At 51.1% G+C, this 19,913-nt stretch overlaps 1 protein-coding gene across 1 annotated transcript in view; it reads left to right on the plus strand.

The window, feature by feature from the left end:
- Nucleotides 1-19,913, plus strand: part of LOC147095717 (complement C4-like) — a 383,861-nt gene that overhangs the window by 288,198 nt on the left and 75,750 nt on the right. The gene's annotated exons all lie outside the window — the stretch shown is intronic.

Genomic DNA, 19,913 nt, shown 5'->3' on the forward strand with positions numbered 1-19,913 from the left:
CTGTCAAATGATGACAATTCATCTGTCAGTAATTTTTGACAGATGAAACATCATAGGCTGACGTTCTCTGTAACCGGCTTCCCCTTAATTGGCCTGCTAAACCCGCTGGGCGGGCTTAACAAGGTCAATCAAGGGAAAATAGCGTGGGTTGGCCAGAAGTTGATGGAGGCGGGACTGAAACCTGACAAGTGGGAGCCCCGCCTCCAAAAGCTCCCCATTGGCAAAACCCAGCCCTTACTGAGCATTGTTTGTTAATGTTCTCAGAAAGTGAATCCTACCACCCTTTCAGTATTAACATTGCTATTGGATATATACAGACCTATGTCTGTATTTATATACATAAATAATCAATAACACCATAAATTGTTACACAAATTGCAAACAGCGAATTCTCTGTGATAACAGGCTACGATGCCAGAACCCAGTTTGTTATATTTTCTGTGTGACAAACGGGATCAAACTACGATTCCAGATCTCAGGCTGAATTTCTTTTCTGCACTCATTCATAAAAGAAAAATGAGATTAAACCTCTTGTAGAAGTCACTGAGATGCCTTTTTCGTGAAACATAAACCTATTTCACAATTAAAACGTCCCCTCTTACTACGAACTGTACAGAACTGAAAAGGACTTGAATATAATTCTTCAAATCATCACACTACCTGCACATTTCCCACTAACTATAATAAAATGTATGTAATCTGTGTATATAACACGTGTGAGACTTGTGTCACACACTTGACACTAATGAAGATTTCTGGGTGGTGTAGATGTAAACAATTGAACCCAGTGCTATCACTTTTGTGTACAGCGTGACATCAGCAATGTTTCGTTACCAACCTGACTCTGTGCCTTTGAGAAAGTTTCTCGGGTGACTCCTGTGAGAGAGTGATCCGAAGGTTTTAGGGGGAGAAATTCGGTATCGCCCCGTTTGGGGTGCAATTATTGGCCAGGCGCAAAGTTTAGCGCCTGGCGCTAATTATCGCCTCCGACTGCGAACTTGGCTTCTATCGCCCCTGGAAGTGATTGGCGCACTAAATCAGGCGCTACACACCTCTCTTAAGGCGCTAACACCGAGGAGTGAGGCGCTACCTCAGAGCGCTGGCGAAGCTCATGTGATGTCAGTCAGCAATGGAACACAGACACACTGGCGCCGGCCAGTTCTTAAAGGGGAGGGTCGATCTTGCTCTCCATCCACATCCTGCTCATTGCAGCCTTGAATCTCGACCTGGAGAGACCTGTACATCAATTCTGCTGGAAAGAACAATGGAGAGGCCCAGGGAAAGAGCTCAGAGTGCAGCCCCCATAGTCTCTTCTAAATCAATGCAAGGAAGGTCAAATCAAAATGAACCTACAAAGTGCTGCTCAGTACCCAAAACTCCTTCACACAGCGTTGAATCTCTCCAGAAGTCTCTCTCTCTCTCTCTCTCAGAATGCGTGGTGCAAAAATGTCAGCAACAAAAAAAGGCAGGAAGTGGTTGCCTTTAAATTGCGCTCCCCCAGTCCCTTCCCGACTACAAAACGCTCCCCTCAACCTGTCGTTGCTAGCGGCAGGCGGTAAGGCAGGGGGCGCCACTCAATATCCGGTCCGGGGCGCTACCAGGGCATTGCACGCTCGACTGAAGTCACAATCTGCGGGCGCAGGAGATCGTGGCGGTAGTGTTTAGCGCCACCGCAAAATGTCTGGTCAATATCGCGAGCGGCGCAAACATCGTTCCCCCTGGGCGCTAGTTGCTTTGTGCCCCATTAGTGCCCTCTTAGGGTGCTAATGGGAGGCGCAAAGCAACCGAATTTTTCCCCCAAAAGGTACAATGTGTTATTCTTTAATTTGGGGAAATGCCTTCTTATCGCCAAACATTTTAATTATGTATTGAACTTAACGAGCTCTTTACCCTAATGAAACTTCAGGCACAAACAATGACTTTGTAATGAATACAATCACTTATTAAATACTGGAAAATCAACACTAGAATCAAACAACATCTTTGTTTCATGCACGATTTAGAATTGCTTTAATACCGATTTTAAAAATGCACCTCTTGACTTCCCAAAATGCATACCCTTTTGGAAAACAAAAGTCTATCTTAGACAAATGCCTAAACGACATTTTATATGCACTTATGGTTTTTCTCAGACTTGTCGAGACCCTCTGGATATCTTGCTTGACATCGACTCCATCCCTCTCCCTGGTAAATGTCTGATGCTGAACCAGACCGTTTGCAATCTTGGTGTCCTATTTGACCCCGAGGTGAGCTTCCAACCACATATCTGTGCCATCACTAAGACCGCCCATTTCCACCTCAGTAACATCGCCCAACTCCGCCCGTTCCTCAGCACACCTGTTACTGAAACCCTCATCCATGCCTTTGTTACCTCGAGACTCCACTACTCCGATGCTCTTCTAGCCAGCCTCCCACGTTCCACCCTCCATAAACTTGAGCTCATCCAAAACTCTGCTGCCCTTGTCCTAACTCGCACCAAGTCCCATTCGCCCCTCAACCCCTGTGCTCGCTGACCTACATTGGCTCTCAGTTCAGCAAAGCCTCGATTCTAAAATTCCCATCCTGGTTTTCAAATCCCTCCAAGGCCTCGCCCCTCCCTATCTCTGTAATCTCCTCCAGCCCTACAACCCTGCAAGAACTCTGCACTCCTCCATTTCTGGCCTCTTGCACATCCCCTGTTTTAATCGCTCCACCATTGGCTTTCTGCTGCCTGAGGTATACTCTGGAATCCGCTCCCTAAACGCCACCTCTCTACCTCGCTCTTCTCATTTAAGACGATCCTAAAAACCTACCCCTTTGACCAAGCTTTTGGTCATCTGTCCTAATATCTGCTTATGTGGCTTGGTGTCAAATATTGCCTGATTACGCTCCTGGTAAGCACCTTGGGATGTTTTACTACGTAAAGGTGCTATATAAGTGAAAGCTGCTGGTGTTGTTGAGTCGTGATTCACCACATGGTTTTCTCTTGTAGTCACGTTGGCCGTCCCAGACATAATCTGTAAGGCTGCATCCATGCAGAATGCAGTGAGGTAGCTCGGAGCAGCAAGGAAGCGAACCCTTCCTTTACATGGTTGGGTTTGTCGTCTTTTCCCATTCAAGTTGTGAGGAGGATGCAAAGAGGCTTCAAGGGGATATAGACAGGCTAAGTGAATGGGCAAGAACATGGCAAATGGAATATAACGTGGAGAAATGTGAAGTTATCCACTTTGGTAGGAAAAATAGAAAAGCAGAGTATTTTTTAAATGGTGAGAGATTGGGAAATGTTGGTGTTCAGAGGGACCTGGATGTCCTTGTACACGAATCATTGAAAGTTAACATGCAGGTACAGCAAGCAATTAGGAAAGCAAATGGTATATTGGCCTGTATTACAAGAGGATTTGAGTATAAAGTAAAGACGTCGTACTGCAATTATATCGGGCCCTGGTGAGACCACACCTGGAGTATTGTGTACAGTTTTGGTCTCCTTACCTAAGGAAGGATATACTTGCCATAGGGGGAGTGCAACAAAGGTTCACCAGACTGGTTCCTGGGATGGGGGGATTGTTCTATGAGGAGAGATTGAGTATTCTAGGCCTATATTCTCTGGAGTTTAGAAGAATGGGAGGTGATCTCATTGAAACATACAAAATTCTAACAGGGCTTGACAGGGTAGATGCAGGGAGGATGTTTCCCCTGGCTGGGAGTCTAGAACCAGGAGTTATAGTCTCAGAATAAGGGGACTGCCATTTAGGACTGAGATGAGGAGAAATGTCTTCACTCAGAGGGTGGTGAATCTTTGGAATTCTCTACACCAGAGGCTCAGTGGTTGAGTATATTCAAGACAGAAATCGATAGATTTTTGAATATTAAGGGAATCAAGGGATATGGGGATAGTGCAGGAAAGTGGAGATGAGGCAGAAGATCAGCCATGATCTTATTGAATGGCGGAGCAGGCTCGAGGGGCCGAATGGCCTACTCCTGCTCCTATTTATGTTCTTATTTTGAACTACACCTCTGAGAGGGGGTTTCTTGCCAGCTGTAGTTGCTTCTTCAAGTACAAACCCAGGAATGATTGACACTCCATTTGTCTTCTTTCAGTGTCTTTCCTGCAGCCAAATTAAATAAGCCACCAGCCGATCTGGAGCCAGGTTGTGTGGCAAGTTGCTATGGCGATCCATTCTTCTCTGTGTGGTCTTTACCAAGGTGTCACATAATAGCCCTATTTTCCTTCAGCCTGCTGGGGCCGAATTTCCGTTAATTAAACTTGCCTTCAATCATTTATATTTTTCCGGCAAGATGTCGTGAGATAAATATGAAATAATGGTTGTTGTAGCAAGTTTCGCTAGATTGACAGAGGCCCGCCACAACCTCTGAGACTTGTCTCAGATTCAGAAAAAATACAGGATTCTCTCTCATTTTACGTTTCTTTGTGACATCGGTGTGACAGTTGCTGTCCAACGTTTTATATAAATTGGCAGATCTCCCGCGCCATTGCTCATTGTAAATGAGACTTTTTTCATTCGTTCGCGGGATGTGGGCGCCGCTGGCAAGCCCAGCACTTATTGCCCATCCCTAATTGCCCTTGAGAAGGTGGTGGTGAGCCACCTTCTTGAACTGCTGCAGTCCGTGTGGTGAAGGTACTCCCACAGTGCTGTTAGGGAGGGAGTTCCAGGATTTTGACAGCGACGATGAAGGATCGGCGATATATTTCCAAGTCAGGATGGTGTGTGACTTGGAGGGGAACTTGGAGGTGGTGGTGTTCCCCTGCGCCTGCTGCCCTTGTCCTTCTAGGTGGAAGAGGTCGCGGGTTTGGGAGGTGCTGCCGAAGAAGCCTTGGCGAGTTGCTGCAGTGCATCTTGTAGATGGTTCCCACTGCAGCCACGGTACACCGGTGGTGGAGGGAGTGAATGTTTAAGGTGGTGGATGGGGTGCCAAACAAATGGGCTGCTTTGTCCTGGATGGTGTCGAGCTTCTTGAGTGTTGTTGGAGCTGCACTCATCCAGGCAGGTGGAGAGTATTCCATCACACTCCTTACTTGTGACTTATAGATGGTGGAAAGGCTTTGGGGAGTCAGGAGGTGAGACACTCGCCGCATTGGAGCATTCACAATGCTGAGAGGGTCGTGGATAACATGTTTGATGAGGTGGTCACACCGCAGGTAAGGGCTGCACAGGCAGAAGGGAAATGGGTGACCATCAGGCAGAGCAGTAGAGGCAGGCAGGTAGTGCAGGGGATCCCTGTGGCCATCCCCCTCTCAAACAGGTATAACGATTTGGATACTGTTGAGGGGGATGACTTACCAGAGGAAGGCAGCAGCAGCCGCCAACTTCCCAGCACCAGGGGTGCTTCTGCTGCTCAGGAAGGGAGGAAAAAGAGTGGGAGAGCAATAGTGGTAGGGGATTCTATCGTAAGGGGAACAGATAGGCCTTTCTGTGGCCATAGACGTGACTCCAGGATGGTTTGTTGCCTCCCTGGTGCCAGGGTCAAGGATGTCACTGAACAGCTGCAGGGCATTCTGAAGGGGGAGGGTGAACAGTCAGAGGTCGTGGTTCACATTGGGACCAATGACATGGGTAGGAAGAGAGATGAGCTCCTGCAGCAATAATTTAGGGAGCTAGGTAGCAGATTAAAGAGCAGGACCTCAAAGGTTGTAATCTCTGGATTACTCCCGGTGCCACGTGCTAGTGAGTATAGGAATAGAAGGATAGAGCAGATGAATGCGTGGCTAAAGAGTTGGTGCAGGAGGGAGGGCTTTAGTTTCCTGGATCACTGGGCCTGCTTCTGGGGAAGGTGGGACTTGTACAAGGCGGACGGGTTGCACCTGAACCAGAGCGGGACAAATATCCTTGCGGGGAGGTTTGCTAGCACTGTTCGGGGGGGTTTAAGCTAAAATGGCAGGGGGTTGGGAACCTGAGCAGGGAGACAGAGGAAAGGGAAACAGGGATAAAAGCAAAAGATAGGAAGCAGAAAAACAAAAGTGGCAGTCAGAGAAATCAACGGTTTAAATCAAACGTGGCCACAGTAAATAATAATTCCAATAGGTCTAAGAGCGTTAAAAAAACAAGCCTGAAGGCTTTGTGTCTTAATGCGAGGAGCATTTGTAATAAGGTGGACGAATTGGCTGCACAAATAGAGGTAAATGAATATGATTTGGTTGGGATTACGGAAACGTGGCTCAAGGATGGCCAAGACTGGGAACTCAACATCCAGGGGTATTCAATATTCAGGAAAGATAGGCAAAAAGGAAAGGGAGGTGGGGTAGCATTACTGGTTAAAGAAGGGATTAATACAATTGTAATGAAGGATATTAGCTCTGATGATGTGAAATCTGTATGGGTAGAATTGAGAAATACTAAGGAAAAAAAAATTAGTGGGAGTGGTATATAGACCTCCAAACAGTAAGGCGGAGGTTGGGGATGGCATAAAAAGGGAAATTAAAGAAGCTTACAATAAGGGCACAGCAGGCATCATGGGTGCCTTTAATCTACAAATAGATTGGGCCAACCAAATTAGTAACAATACTGTGGAGGAGGAAATCCTGGCGTGTTTACGGGATGGTTTCCTGGACCAATATGTCGAGGAACCAACCAGAGATCAGGCCATCTTAGACTGGGTATTACGTAACGAGAAAGGATTAATTAGCAATCTTGTTGTACGAGGCCCCTTGGGTCTGAGCGATCATAATATGATCGAATTCTTCATTAAGATGGAGAATGAAGTAGTTGACTCAGAGACTAGGGTCCTCAATTTAAATAAAGGAAACTACGATGGTCTGAGGAGCGAGTTGGGTAGGATTGATTGGGGAATGGCACTCAAAGGGTTGACGGTGGATAGGCAATGGCAAACATTCAAAGACCGAATGGATGAGCTACAGAATTTGTTCATCCCAGTTTGGCATAAACATAAAACAAAAAAGGTGACTCAACCGTGGCTAACAAGGGAAACTTGGGATAGCATAAGATCCAAGGAGACGACATATAAATTGGCCAGAAAAAGCAATAATCCTGAGGATTGGGAGCAGCTTAGGATTCAACAAAGGAGGACAAAGGGATTAATTAAGAAAGGGAAAATAGAATATGATAGTAAGCTATCAGGGAACATAAAAACTGACTGTAAAAGCTTTTATAGATATGTGAAGAGAAAAAGATTGGTGAAGTTAAGCGTAGGTCCCTTGCAGTTAGAATCAGGGGAATTTATAATGGGAAACAAAGAAATGGCATCCCCAACTAAATTCATACTTTGGCTCTGTCTTCACAAAGGAGGACAAAAATAACCTCCCAGAGATGCCGGGGAACATAGGGCCTGATGAAAAGGTGGAACTGAAAGAAATCAGTATTTGTAGGGAAATGGTGTTAGGAAAATTGATGGGACTGAAGGCCGATAAATCCCCAGGGCCTGATAATCTACATCCCAGGGTACTTAAGGAAGTGGCCCTAGAAATAGTAGATGCATTGCTGGTCATCTTCCAGAACTCGATAGACTCTGGAACAGTACCCATGGATTGGAGGGTAGCTAATGTTACCCCACTACTCAAAAAACGTGGTAGAGAAAAAGCGGGGAATTATAGACCGGTAAGCCTGATATCAATAGTGAGGAAAATGCTAGAACCTATTATAAAAGATGTAATAGCAGAGCACTTGGTAAGCAGTGACAGGATCGGACAAAGTCAACATGGATTTACAAAAGGTAAATCATGCTTGACTAATCTACTGGAATTTTTTGAGGATGTAACTGGTAAAATAGATAAGGGAGAACCAGTGGATGTGGTGTATTTGGATTTTCAGAAGGCTTTCGATAAGGTCCCACATAAGAGATTAGCGTGCAAAATTAAGGCACATGGGATTGGGGGCAAGGTATTGACTTGGATCGAGAACTGGTTGGCAGACAGAAAGCAAAGAGTTGGAATAAACAGGTCGCTTTCCGAGTGGTAGGCAGTGACTAGTGGGGTACCGCAAGGATCGGTCCTAGGACCCCAGCTGTTCACAATATATATTAATGATCTGGACGAGGGAATTGGATGTAATATCTCCAAATTTGCAGATGACACAAAGCTGGGTGGGAGGGTAAGCTGTGAGGAGGATGTTGAGTAACTCCAGTACGATTTGGACAGATTGGGTGATTGGGCAGAAACATGGCAAATGCACTATAATGTGGATAAATGTGAGGTTATCCACTTTGGTGGCAAAAACAGGAAGGCAGATTATTATTTGAATGGCAATAGATTGGGAGAAGGGGAAGTGCAGAGAGACCTGGGTGTTCTTGTACACCAGTCGCTGAAGGTAAGCATGCAGGTGCAGCAGGCGGTTAACAAGGCAAATGCTATGTTGGCATTCGTAGCAAGAGGGTTCGAGTACATGAACAAGGATGTCTTGCTACAGTTGTGCAGGGCCTTGGTGAGACCGCACCTTGAGTATTGTGTGCAGTTTTGGTCGCCTTACCTGAGGAAGGACGTTCTTGCCATGGAAGGAGTGCAGCGAAGATTCACCAGGCTGATACCTGGGATGGCAGGAATGATGTATGAGGAGAGATTGTGTCGGTTGGGCTTATACTCACTGGAGTTCAGAAGATTGAGAGGGGATCTCATCGAAACCTGTAAAATTCTGTCAGGCCTGGACAGACTAGATGCAGGAAGGAAGTTTATGATGGCCGGGGAGTCCAGAACCAGGGGTCATAGTCTAAGGATAAGGGGTAAGCCATTTAGGACTGAAATGAGGAGGAATTTCTTCACCCAGAGAGTGGTGAACCTGTGGAATTCTCTGCCACAGAGGGCGGTGGAGGCCAGTTCATCTTTATATATAAAATGGTATGTCTCTCTGTCTGTCTTTCTGTCTCTCTGTCCGGCTATACAATCAAAAGTTATAGAGCATACCTACACGTGTGTTACATCCAAAGAAAGCTTACGATTCCAGAACGGTCGTAAGTGGATTTACGTTTCGGTGAGACAAAAATTGTGCCCGCGGTATCCAAAAAACTCTCAAAATTCCGCTCATTATCTGCTCATTAGCATTGAGTGACGTCGAGGTCGACCAATCGTACGGTCGAGCGACCCGACAGTCGTCCAATTGGTGCGTGTGTGGGTGGGCCTTATCGTTCTGAACTGAGGTGAGTCGCCGCCATCTTGATTCCAAACTTTTCATTTCTTTATCTCGTTTTCTGCGACTTTAAAAAAAAAAGTTGCTTTTAAAACACATAGGCCTAGAAATTCCGTTTGGGCCCGCCAGCTGGTTTGCACCCAAAAGTTAGCGCTGGGCGGGGAGCCATTTGCGACCGTCAGAAATTCAGTTTTTGCGCCCCAAGTCGGAACCGGGCGCTATTCCAGGGTGTGGCCGCCCCCGCTTGGGGCGCAGAAACTGAATTTCAGCGCTGTAGGCGCCGCTGTGCCACCCGATGCGGTGCGGCAGGCTGCGGTACTGCAGGCCTCCTCCTTCTCTTAAGGTGGAGGTGCCTGCAACGGGGAGATCGCCGCTGGATTGTGCCGGCAAATGAGCCCGGCACCACGGAGAAGTGCCGGGCTCGCGGAAAGCAGCCGGCAATGCCGCGGGGGGGGGAGTGGAGGAGGCCGGGGAAGGAGGTGCGGGCAGGCGGCCGCCGAAAAAGCGGCCGGCCGCACCTCCACCTTTATGCGCCCCACTAAGGCTGCAGTAAGGCCCTGGTCTCCTGATGTAAGTAGCGGCCGCCACGGAGGAGGCGGCGGCAACTGAATATGGGATTCGGGCCGGCATCGGGGCAGAACCGGGGCACTGTGCACACCGATGACGTCATCGGTGCCGGCGCAGCGCTACCGGCTACCGCCGCCATTACCGCAGCGCTGAATATCAGCGCGAACTCCTCTATTGGCGCAAAAGCCCTCTTTGGGCGAAAACTGGGTGCAAAGCCAACCGAATTTCAAGGCCATATTGTTTTAAAAAAAAGTTAATTACTTTCTAAATCTTTTATCTAACCTCATTAATTTTCCTACCTTTCCCCATTTTTGCAGGTAGACCTTGAAGCCTGGGCATCTGTTGCCAGCCATGCTGGACCCTAGGCAATTGAAATTTTGTGGCAAGCTCCTCCCACCCATCACCCCCCACCACCCCCCCCCCCGCTTGGCCCAATTCCGAACCAGTGGCCAGCCATCTTGGTAAAGGCTGGCTGGGCTCACTGCAAGCTCCTCGCGCTGCACGGCGCACACGCACCTCCACACAGAGCGCGGCCAAAGGGAAGCGAGCAGGTTAGTGGGGGGGGCGGGGGGCTCGGGAGGGGAGGGGGAGCGGAGAGGGTTATCCCAACAACCGGGCTCGCTAGCCGAAATCGGCCGTCTCAAGCTGCTCAGGCCCGGTCCCGGAGATCGGGAGGCGGAGAGGGGAGGAGGGTTACCAAGGCAACCGGGCCCGGCCAGCCGCAATCGGCCATCTCAAGCCCGGCCTCGGGAGGGCAGGGCTCGGGCTGACCGGGGCACTGCGCTCGGCATGTCAGTGCGTGGGGCGGCACGGAGCTCAGCGGAGCCATCGCCGGCAGAGGGGAGAGGGTCTGCTGGCTCCCCCCTCCCTTTCTCCCCACTCCCTTTCTCCCCCCCTCCTTCCCCCACCTCCCCCTCCCCCTCCCCCTCCTCTCCCCCTCCCCTGCCCTCCCACTCCCCTCCTCTCCCCTCCTCTCCCCTCCCCTCCCCCCCGCTCTACCTCCCCTCTCCCACTCCCCTCCCCCTCCCCCTCCCCTCCCCCTCCCCTCCCCCCTTCCTCCCCCCTCCCCTTCCCTTCCTCCCCCTTTCCCCCCTCCCCACCCCTCCCCTTTCTCCCCCCTCCCCTCCCCTCCCCTCCCCTTTCCCCCCTCCCCTTCCCTTTCCCCCCTCCCCTCCCCTTTCCCCCCTCCCCTCCCCTTTTCCCCCCTCCCCTCCTCTTTCCACCCCTCCCCGCCCCTTTCCCCCCTCCCCTCCCCTTTCCCCCCTTCCCCCAGTCGCGCTCTCTCTTCCCCCCCAGTCGCTCTCTCTCTTCCCCCCAGTCGCAATCTCTCTTCCCCCCAGTCGCTCTCTCTCTTCCCCCCAGTCGCTCTCTCTCTTCCCCCCAGTCGCTCTCTCTCTTCCCCCCAGTCGCTCTCTCTCTTCCCCCCAGTCGCTCTCTCTCTTCCCCCCAGTCGCTCTCTCTCTTCCCCCCAGTCGCTCTCTCTCTTCCCCCCAGTCGCTCTCTCTCTTCCCCCCAGTCGCTCTCTCTCTTCCCCCAGTCGCTCTCTCTCTTCCCCCCAGTCGCTCTCTCTCTTCCCCCCAGTCGCTCTCTCTCTTCCCCCAGTCGCTCTCTCTCTTCCCCCCAGTCGCTCTCTCTCTTCCCCCCAGTCGCTCTCTTCCCCCAGTCGCTCTCTCTCTTCCCCCCAGTCGCTCTCTCTCTTCCCCCCAGTCGCTCTCTCTCTTCCCCCCAGTCGCTCTCTCTCTTCCCCCCAGTCGCTCTCTCTCTTCCCCCCAGTCGCTCTCTCTCTACCCCCCAGTCGCTCTCTCTCTACCCCCCAGTCGCTCTCTCTCTTCCCCCCAGTCGCTCTTTCTCTTCTCCCCAGTCGCTCTCTCTCTTCCCCCCAGTCGCTCTCTCTCTTCCCCCCAGTCGCTCTCTCTCTCTTCCCCCCAGTCGCTCTCTCTCTCTCTTCCAACAACAACATGCCCTCAAAAGACCCTCGGCACCGCCGGGCACTTGAGCTAGTTAAATATATTCAAAAAGGAGTTGGATATATTTCTTAAGGCTAAAGGGATCAAGGGATATGGGGAGAAGGCAGGGACAGGGTACTGAATTTGGATGATCAGCCATGATCTCATTGAATGATGGAGCAGGCTCGAAGGGCCGAATGGCCTACTCCTGCTCCTATCTTCTATGTTTCTATGTTCTAATATACCCAGCTTCTGACCTGCTCTTGTAGCCACAGTATTTATGTGGCTGGTCCAGTTAAGTTTCTGGTCAATGGTGACCCCCAGGATGTAGTTGATGGGGGATTTGGCGATGGTAATGCCATTGAATATCAAGGGGCGGTGGTTAGACTCTCACTTGTTGGAGACAGTCATTGTTATGTTCATTAATAACTTGTTGAGATACCGCGGCAAACGTGGGAGCCGAGACCAGAGCTATTGAAAACACAACTACTTTATTCAACCACATGACAAACAGGAACTAGAAAAGCCCGCGCATCCACTTAAATACTTCCAGACAGGAAGTGCTCCCGGCAGCCTGTCCCTGCGGGAAACAAGTTGCTGGAGGAAAGGGCCCCCGGCTGGGGGCTTCTGCTTAGACTGTCTGTGCCGTCGTGAGCGGATTATGTCCAGTGGTGGCGTGTCGCCACAGAGCTCCCCCCAGAATCCGCTTAGGAGGAGTGGACGAGTCGTGATGGTGGTCTAATGGTTCTGCCGCAGTGGCTCTGAGTGGTCGCCGGTCTGGTTGGTTGGGTCGGGCGGTTCGCCGCCGCTGTGCTGGCTTGCTGGGGGGATGGCCTCTAGTTGGAGGCTGGGCCACGGGGACCTGTTCCCCTGGTTCTGTGTGAGCTGGTTTGAGCCGGTCGATGGAGACTGTCTCGACCCTGTCGCCGAGTCGCAGCTTGAAGACCTTGTCCCCGGTTTGTAGTACCTCGTACGGACCGTCGTACGGGGGTCGCAGGGGCCCGCGGTGCGCGTCGTGTCGCACGAAGATGAAGCGCGCCTGCTGTAAATTTGGCAGGACGTGAGGTGCAAGTTCGCCGTGTCGGTTGACCGGAAGTGGGGCGAACTGCTGAGCGGAAAGAGAAAGAGTCGAGCCGCTGCTGTTCGGCCGACCAAGGCTTGGCAGGCTCCGGAAGGAATTCGCCTGGGACGCGCAGCGGTTGTCCGTAGACTAACTCCGCTGCCGAGGACTGGAGGTCTTCCTTGACCGCGGTGCGTAGGCCGAGTAACACCCACGGTAGGCGGTCAGATCCAGGTACTGTCCTGCAGGCCGGCGCGGAGTGAGGCCTTGAGTGACCTGTGGAAGCGTTCACAAAGTCCGTTGGCCTGCGGGCGGTACACCGTGGTGCGGTGGAGCGTCACCCCCGAGGTTGCATGCTGTGGCCGTCCAGAGTTCGGAGGTGAACTGGGCGCCTCTGTCGGAGGTTATGTCGGCCGGTACGCCGAACCTCGCAACCCAGGTGTTAACGAACGCCCTGGCGATGTCGGCTGTGGTGGTGGAGGTCAGTGGCACTGCCTCAGGCCAGCGTGTGTAGCGGTCGACCATCGTGAGGAGATAAGTTTGGCCTTGCGATGGCGGCAGGGGACCGACGATGTCGACGTGTACGTGGTCGAAGCGGCGGCTGGGTACCTCGAAGTCTCCCAGGGGTGCTTTGGTGTGCAGCTGTACCTTAGCCCGTTGGCAGGCGAGGCAGGAGGTGGCCCAAGTCCGAACATCCCTGCTGAGGCCGCGCCAGACGAAGCGCTTGGAGAGGAGTTTGACGGATGCGCGGGAACCCGGGTGAGAGAGCCCGTGGAGCGCATCGAAAACGCGGCGGCGCCAGGTCTCAGGGACGACCGGCCTGGGTTGGCCGAGTGAGACGTCGCACGTGACTGCCGTGGCTTCGGGCCTGTGCGCGACCTTGGCTAGGCGTAGCCCTGGCAGGCTGGTAGCCGCCGAGAGGAGGTCTGGGTCCGTGAGCTGGGCCGCTGCTAGTTGTGCGTAGTCGACCGCGAGGTGGTTCGCACAGACGGCGGGACGGGAAAGGCAGTCGGCGACCACGTTGTCTCTACCGGAGACGTGCTGAATGTCCGTAGTAAACTCGGAGACGGCCGCGAGCTGGCGTTGCTGCCTAGCGGACCAGGGTTCGGTGTGCTTGGCCATCGCGTATGTGAGTGGCTTGTGGTCCACATACGCGGTGAAGGGGCGGCCTTCCAGGAGGAACCTGAAATGGCGGACCGACAGGTGGAGTGCGAGAAGCTCGCGGTCGAAAGTGGAGTATTTGACCTCCGGGGGGCGCAGTTGGCGGCTGTAGAAGGCAAGTGGCTGCCACGCGCCATTGACCCACTGCTCGAACACGGCCCCGACCACGTGGTCGGAGGCGTCGGTGGTGAGCGCGACCCGGGCATCGGCCCTCGGGTGCGCGAGCAGAGTGGCGTCGGCGAGCGCGTTTTTGGTGGCGTCGAAGGCGGCTGCCGTGTCAGTGGTCCAGGCTACGTCCATCTTGCCGGATTTTCCTCGGAGGGAGTCGTATAGGGGCTTCATGAGGGCTGCGGCTCTGGGAATGAACCTGTTGTAGAAGTTCACCATCCCGAGGAACTCCTGGAGGCCCTTGATGGTTGTGGGGTGGGGGAATTGCTGGACGGCCTGCACCTTGTTGGGCAGGGGGACGGCCCCGGCAGGGGTGATGTGGTGACCGAGAAAATCGATCTCGGTTAGGCCGAATTGGCACTTCGCCGGGCTGAGGATGAGCCCGTGTTGGGCTAGGCGCCCGAACAGGATGCGAAGGTGTTCGAGGTGTTCCTGTTTGGAGGAGCTGGCCACGAGAATGTCGTCTAGATAGACGAATAGGAAGTTCAGGTCCCGGAGGACTGAGTCCATAAGGCGCTGGAAAGCCTGTGCTGCATTCTTGAGGCCGAAGGGCATCCTCAGGAACTCGAACAGGCCGAATGGGGTGATGACGGCCGTTTTGGGGATGTCCGCGGGGTGTACGGGGACTTGGTGGTAACCGCGCACCAGGTCGACTTTGGAAAAGACGGTTCGTCCGGCCAGTCGGGCCGAGAAGTCCTGGATGTGTGGCACCGGGTATCGATCGGGGGTGGTGGCGTCGTTGAGGCGGCGGTAGTCCCCGCAAGGGCGCCAGCCTCCGCCGGGCTTGGGGGTGATGTGGAGGGGCGAGGCCCAAGGGCTGCTGGAGCGGCGGATGATACCGAGTTGTTCCATGGTGGTGAACTCGGCCCGCGCGATTTCCAGCTTGGCCGGGTTGAGTCTGCGGGCGTGGGCAGAAACTGGGGGGCCGGTGGTGGGGATATAGTGTTCCACACCGTGCTTGGCGGCTTTGGCCGAAAAGGTCGGGTTAGTGAGGGCGGGAAACTCAGCTAGTAGTGCCGAGTAGTCGTCCGTGGCTCTGGCGAGGCAGTAGGTCGTCAGGCCGGCCGAACTGGCCGGGGTAAAGGCACCAGGGATGGGGGCCATAGTGTTGATGTCGACGAGGCGGTGCCTCGGAATGTCGACAAGGAGGCCGTGGGCGCGTAGGAAGTCGGCGCCGATGAGTGGGCAGAGGACCTTGGCTGTGAGGAACTCCCAGCGGTAGCGGTGGCCCGCGAGGTCGAGCGTGACCATGCGGGTGCCATATGTGCGGATTTCAGAGCCGTTGGCTGCAGCCAGTGTGATACCCCGTTGGATCTCGAGGGCGGAGGCGGGGGTGATGCTGTGCTGTGCCCCTGTGTCGCACAGAAATCGGCGGTTGGTTCTGTCGTCAGTGACGTACAGTAGGGGCTCCTTCTGCCCCGCGGCCATCGCGGGGGCCGGTGCGGGGGGGGTTTGAAGGTACACGGTGGCGTGCAGCGTTGAGCCCTAGCGCCAAAACGGGTGTGGTAGTAGCAGTGACCCGGAGTGGTAGGGCGGTCGGGCCTAGCGGCCCGGGAAGACCGCGTGGTCGTTGCCGTGAGGTCGGGCGCGACGTCGCGAGCGGCCTGTGCAGAGAGCAGCCGGTCGGCCTTTTCGGCTATATCATTCAGGTCCGTGGAGTCAGACTCCACAATGAGCGGGCGGATGCTGGCGGGGAGCTGCCGAATGAAAAGCGTGCGAAAAAGGGCGCCGAGGTTTTTGTCGTCTGATAGGGACAGCATGTGGGAAAGCAGGTCTGATGGTGAAGCATCACCAAGGCCGGGGAGGTCCAGGAGTTGGCAGTGGCGCTGGTAAGAGGACGTTTGAAATTTTTTAAGTAGCGCAGCCTTCAGATGTTCGTACTTGCCCTCTGTTGGTGGATTCTGCAGCGCTGCCCAAACCTTGGGGACTGTAGCGTAGGTGAGCGAGGCGACGAGGTAGTCGTACTTCGTGGCATCGACTGTAATGCCTTTCAGCCGGAATCTGGACTCAGCTTGAACGAACCAGGCTTCGGCGAGGTTCTCCCAAAAGTCTGGTAATTTAACCGTGACTGCGTTTGTATCCGCCATGCTAGCTTAGGATTCGTCCTGAGCGTCGGGGTCACCAGTGTTGAGATACCGCGGCAAACGTGGGAGTCGAGACCAGAGCTATTGAAAACACAACTACTTTATTCCAACCACATGACAAACAGGAACTAGAAAAGCCCGCGCATCCACTTAAATACTTCCCAGACAGGAAGTGCTCCCGGCAGCCTGTCCCTGCGGGAAACAAGTTGCTGGAGGAAAGGGCCCCGGCTGGGGGCTTCTGCTTAGACTGTCTGTGCCGTCGTGAGCGGATTATGTCCAGTGGTGGCGTGTCGTCACAAACTAATCATTTTTATTAAGAACAGCTACCTTTTGCTAAACACTTTATTGAGCACATATGGACTAGGTACATTATCTGTCGAGGCATCCATCTTGACTGCTGCCTTGTGGGTAGCCTAGTACATCATGGGTAGACCACTCTTATATACATACAGCACCACCTAGTGTACCATTCCGGAATGACAGGTTACTGATCATTACATCCACCTTTCTTTGAGGTTAAACAAAATCAGTATCAATCAATAACAACATAAACATCTTCAACAGTCAATACATTTTCAATGTAGTTTTCTTTGTACTCAAAGATTAAGTCTATCAGGCTTTTTTACTTCACGTGTGGATCTTCTCAGCACAGGTAAGTCTGATGTGTTTTCATGAGAGCCTGTATGTGTATTTGTGTTAGATTGTTCTGGTGGTGAGTGATAAGATTCAGTTGCGGCATTGTCATCGATTTGCTCTTCGATAGTTTCTTGTGTTTTTAGGAGGGAACGGCGGTTCCTCCTGAGAATCTGTCCTTCCTCAGCTCTAACAGTGTATGACCTTGGTCCTACTTCCTCAAGAACTGTAGCTTTCCTGTTCCATGCATCTGGATCCTCAATCCTGCCAACATCATCCCTTGTCAATGGTTACAGAGTTTTGGATGACTTGTCATAGTATGATTTCTGTTTCAGCTGTAACAGTTGAAGTCTCTGTCTCAGTTCCTTACTCTGCTTTTCTTTTGCACAGCAAGGTAGCGTGGTACGCAACTTGTGACCCATTAAGAGTTCAGCAGATGAAGAACCAGAGTCTAAAGGTGAGGCTCGGTAGCTCAGCAGGGCGAGATAAGGATCAGACTTGCTTTCTGTCGCTTTCTTCAGTAGCTGCTTGAGAACTTGAACACATTTCTCTGCCTTACCATTGGACTGAGCATACAAAGGACTGGATGTGATGTGTTGAAAGTCATAATGTGCTGCAAACTGTTGCCATTCCTTACAGTTGAAGCACGGACCATTGTCGCTAATGGCAATCCTGGGAATTCCATGTCTGGCGAAGATGGATTTCACATGCATTGTGACACTGCTTGCTGTGGTGCTTGAGAGCAGCGCCATCTCAGGATAGTTAGAATAGTAGTCAATCACTATTAGATAGTCTTTACCATTTAAATGAAAAAGGTCCATACCAACCTTTTGCCATGGTGCTGTTGGTATGTCAGCTACTATCATTGGTCCCTTTGCTTGTTTGTTTTGGTGTTTCTGACATGTCTCACATTTGCCTATCATGTTCTCAATGTCCTTATTTATGCCAGGCCAATAAACAGTGTCTCTTGCTCTCCTTTTGCATTTTTCAATTCCGAGGTGTCCCTCATGAATCCTTTTGAGCATGTCTTGACGTAGAGCCTGTGGAATTACTATTCTGTTCTGTTTTAGTAATAGTCCACTTGCGACACTCAATTCTGACCTTATGTGAAAATATTTTGGGCAGGAACCTTTTGGCCAACCATGATGAATGTTCTCTATTACTGTTTGTAATACTGTATCTTTTACTGTTTCTTCTGTTATTTGCTTTGATTTTGTGTCCGACACGGGCAGCGCAGCAGTGACCATACTCACATGAACATCCACGTCTTCTTCAGTAGAGCTCACATGACTCATTGTGGGTGCTCGGGATAGTGCATCTGCTAACACTATGTATTTGCCTGGTGTGTAGATCAGTTCAAAGTCATATCTTTGCAGCTTCATCATGAGTCGTTGAATCCTTGGAGACATCTCATTCAGGTTCCTTTTTATGATGGCAACCAGAGGGCTGTGGTCTGTCTCAACTGTGAAGGTGGGAAGTCCATATATGTAGCCATGAAACTTTTCTAGTCCAACTACCAAGCCTAGACATTCCTTTTCAATCTGGGTGTATCGACACTCAGTATCAGTCATAGACCTGGAGGCATAGGCAACAGGCTTCCAATCTTCACCCTCTGCTTGTAGCAAGACCGCACCTAGGCCATCTTTTGATGCATCCGTTGACACTTTGATTCTTTTTGTTGGGTCAAAGAAGGTGAGTACAGGTGTGGTTGTCAGCACTGTTTTGAGGTTTATCCACTCTTGTTCATGTCTTTCTGTCCATGCGAACTCATTTGTTTTATGTAGCAGGTCTCGCAGACAGGCTGTCTTGGCTGACAAATTAGGAATGAACTTTCCAATGAAGTTTATCATCCCCATGATGCATAGCACTCCTTTTTTGTCAGTGGGTCGGGGCATTTTGAGTATGGCGTTTACTTTTTCCATATCTGGCTCTGTTCCTTTACCAGATAGATTATCTCCTAGGAAAGTGACTTCCTGGACGCCAAACTGACACTTGGCTTTGTTGAGCTTCAGTCCATTCCGGCGTATGCTCTGTAGCACTTTAGTCAGTCTCTCATTGTGTTCTTTCAGTGTGGAGCCCCAGATGATGATGTCATCAACATAGACCCAAACTCCTTCCAGACCTTCAATTATGTGTTCCATCACTCTATGAAAGATTTCAGATGCAGATATTATCCTGAAAGGCATTCTGAGGAAACAATACCTGCCAAATGGTGTGTTGAAGCTACAGTATTTGGTGCTCTCTTCATCCAGTTTTAGTGGCCAAAATCCTTGTGAGGCATCGAGCTTTGTAAAGTATCTGGCACCTGACATTTCACTGCTGATTTCTTCTCGCTTGGGAATCTGGTAGTGTTCACATTTTATGTTTGCATTTAAGTCCTTTGGATCCATGCATATTCTTAGATCATTGTTCTTTTTCTTTACACATACCATGGAGTTAACCCAGTCTGTTGGCTCTTCGACTTTCCTGATGAGTCCTAGTGTGGTCATTCTGTCCAGTTCATTCTTGAGCCAGTCATGCAGGGGTGCTGGAACTCTTCGTGGAGCATGTACCACTGGCTGAGCATCCTCCTTTAGCTGGATCTTGTAAGTGAATGGTAGAACTCCAAATCCTTTGAACACATCCTGGAAATTATTCACTACAGAATCCACCGAGTCATCTGGTCTGCTTATGGCACAGTTTATACAGTAGACTCTCTTGACCAGTTCTAAGTCCTCACAAGCTTTGTCACCCAGTAGTGAATCAAGTCCTTCAGCCACAACAGAAAACATGAGATGATGCACTTTGTCTTTGACTGTCACTTTAAGTCTGCATACACCTAAGCTATCTATTTTCTGTCCATTATAGTCCTTCAGTAGTACTGACTTTATCTGTGTTTTGGGCTTTTCTTTCATGTTTTTAATGTCACTCATACTGATTAAGTTTGCTTTTGCCCCAGTGTCTAGTTTCAATGTAACTAATGCTCCATTTACCTGCAGTGAGATCATCCATTTGTCCTCTTTTACTGCATTACCTTTATGTTCAGCATTGTTAATTCCTGAGGGCTGCACATTTTCTGTATCCTTTTTGATATTGTCACATGACACCATTCCTACAAAACATGTCTCACTTAAATCAGTGTCCTCAATCACATTAACTCGTTGCCCTTTCTTTGTTTTTACTTTTGAAAAGCATTGTTTGGCAAAGTGATTCTTTCCATTACACTTTGTGCACATTTTTCCAA

The sequence above is a fragment of the Somniosus microcephalus genome, unplaced genomic scaffold, assembly GCF_052327205.1.
Source record: "Somniosus microcephalus isolate GS21.2 unplaced genomic scaffold, FLI_Smic_1.0 unresolved_chr1, whole genome shotgun sequence".
NCBI classification, from domain to species: domain Eukaryota; kingdom Metazoa; phylum Chordata; class Chondrichthyes; order Squaliformes; family Somniosidae; genus Somniosus; species Somniosus microcephalus.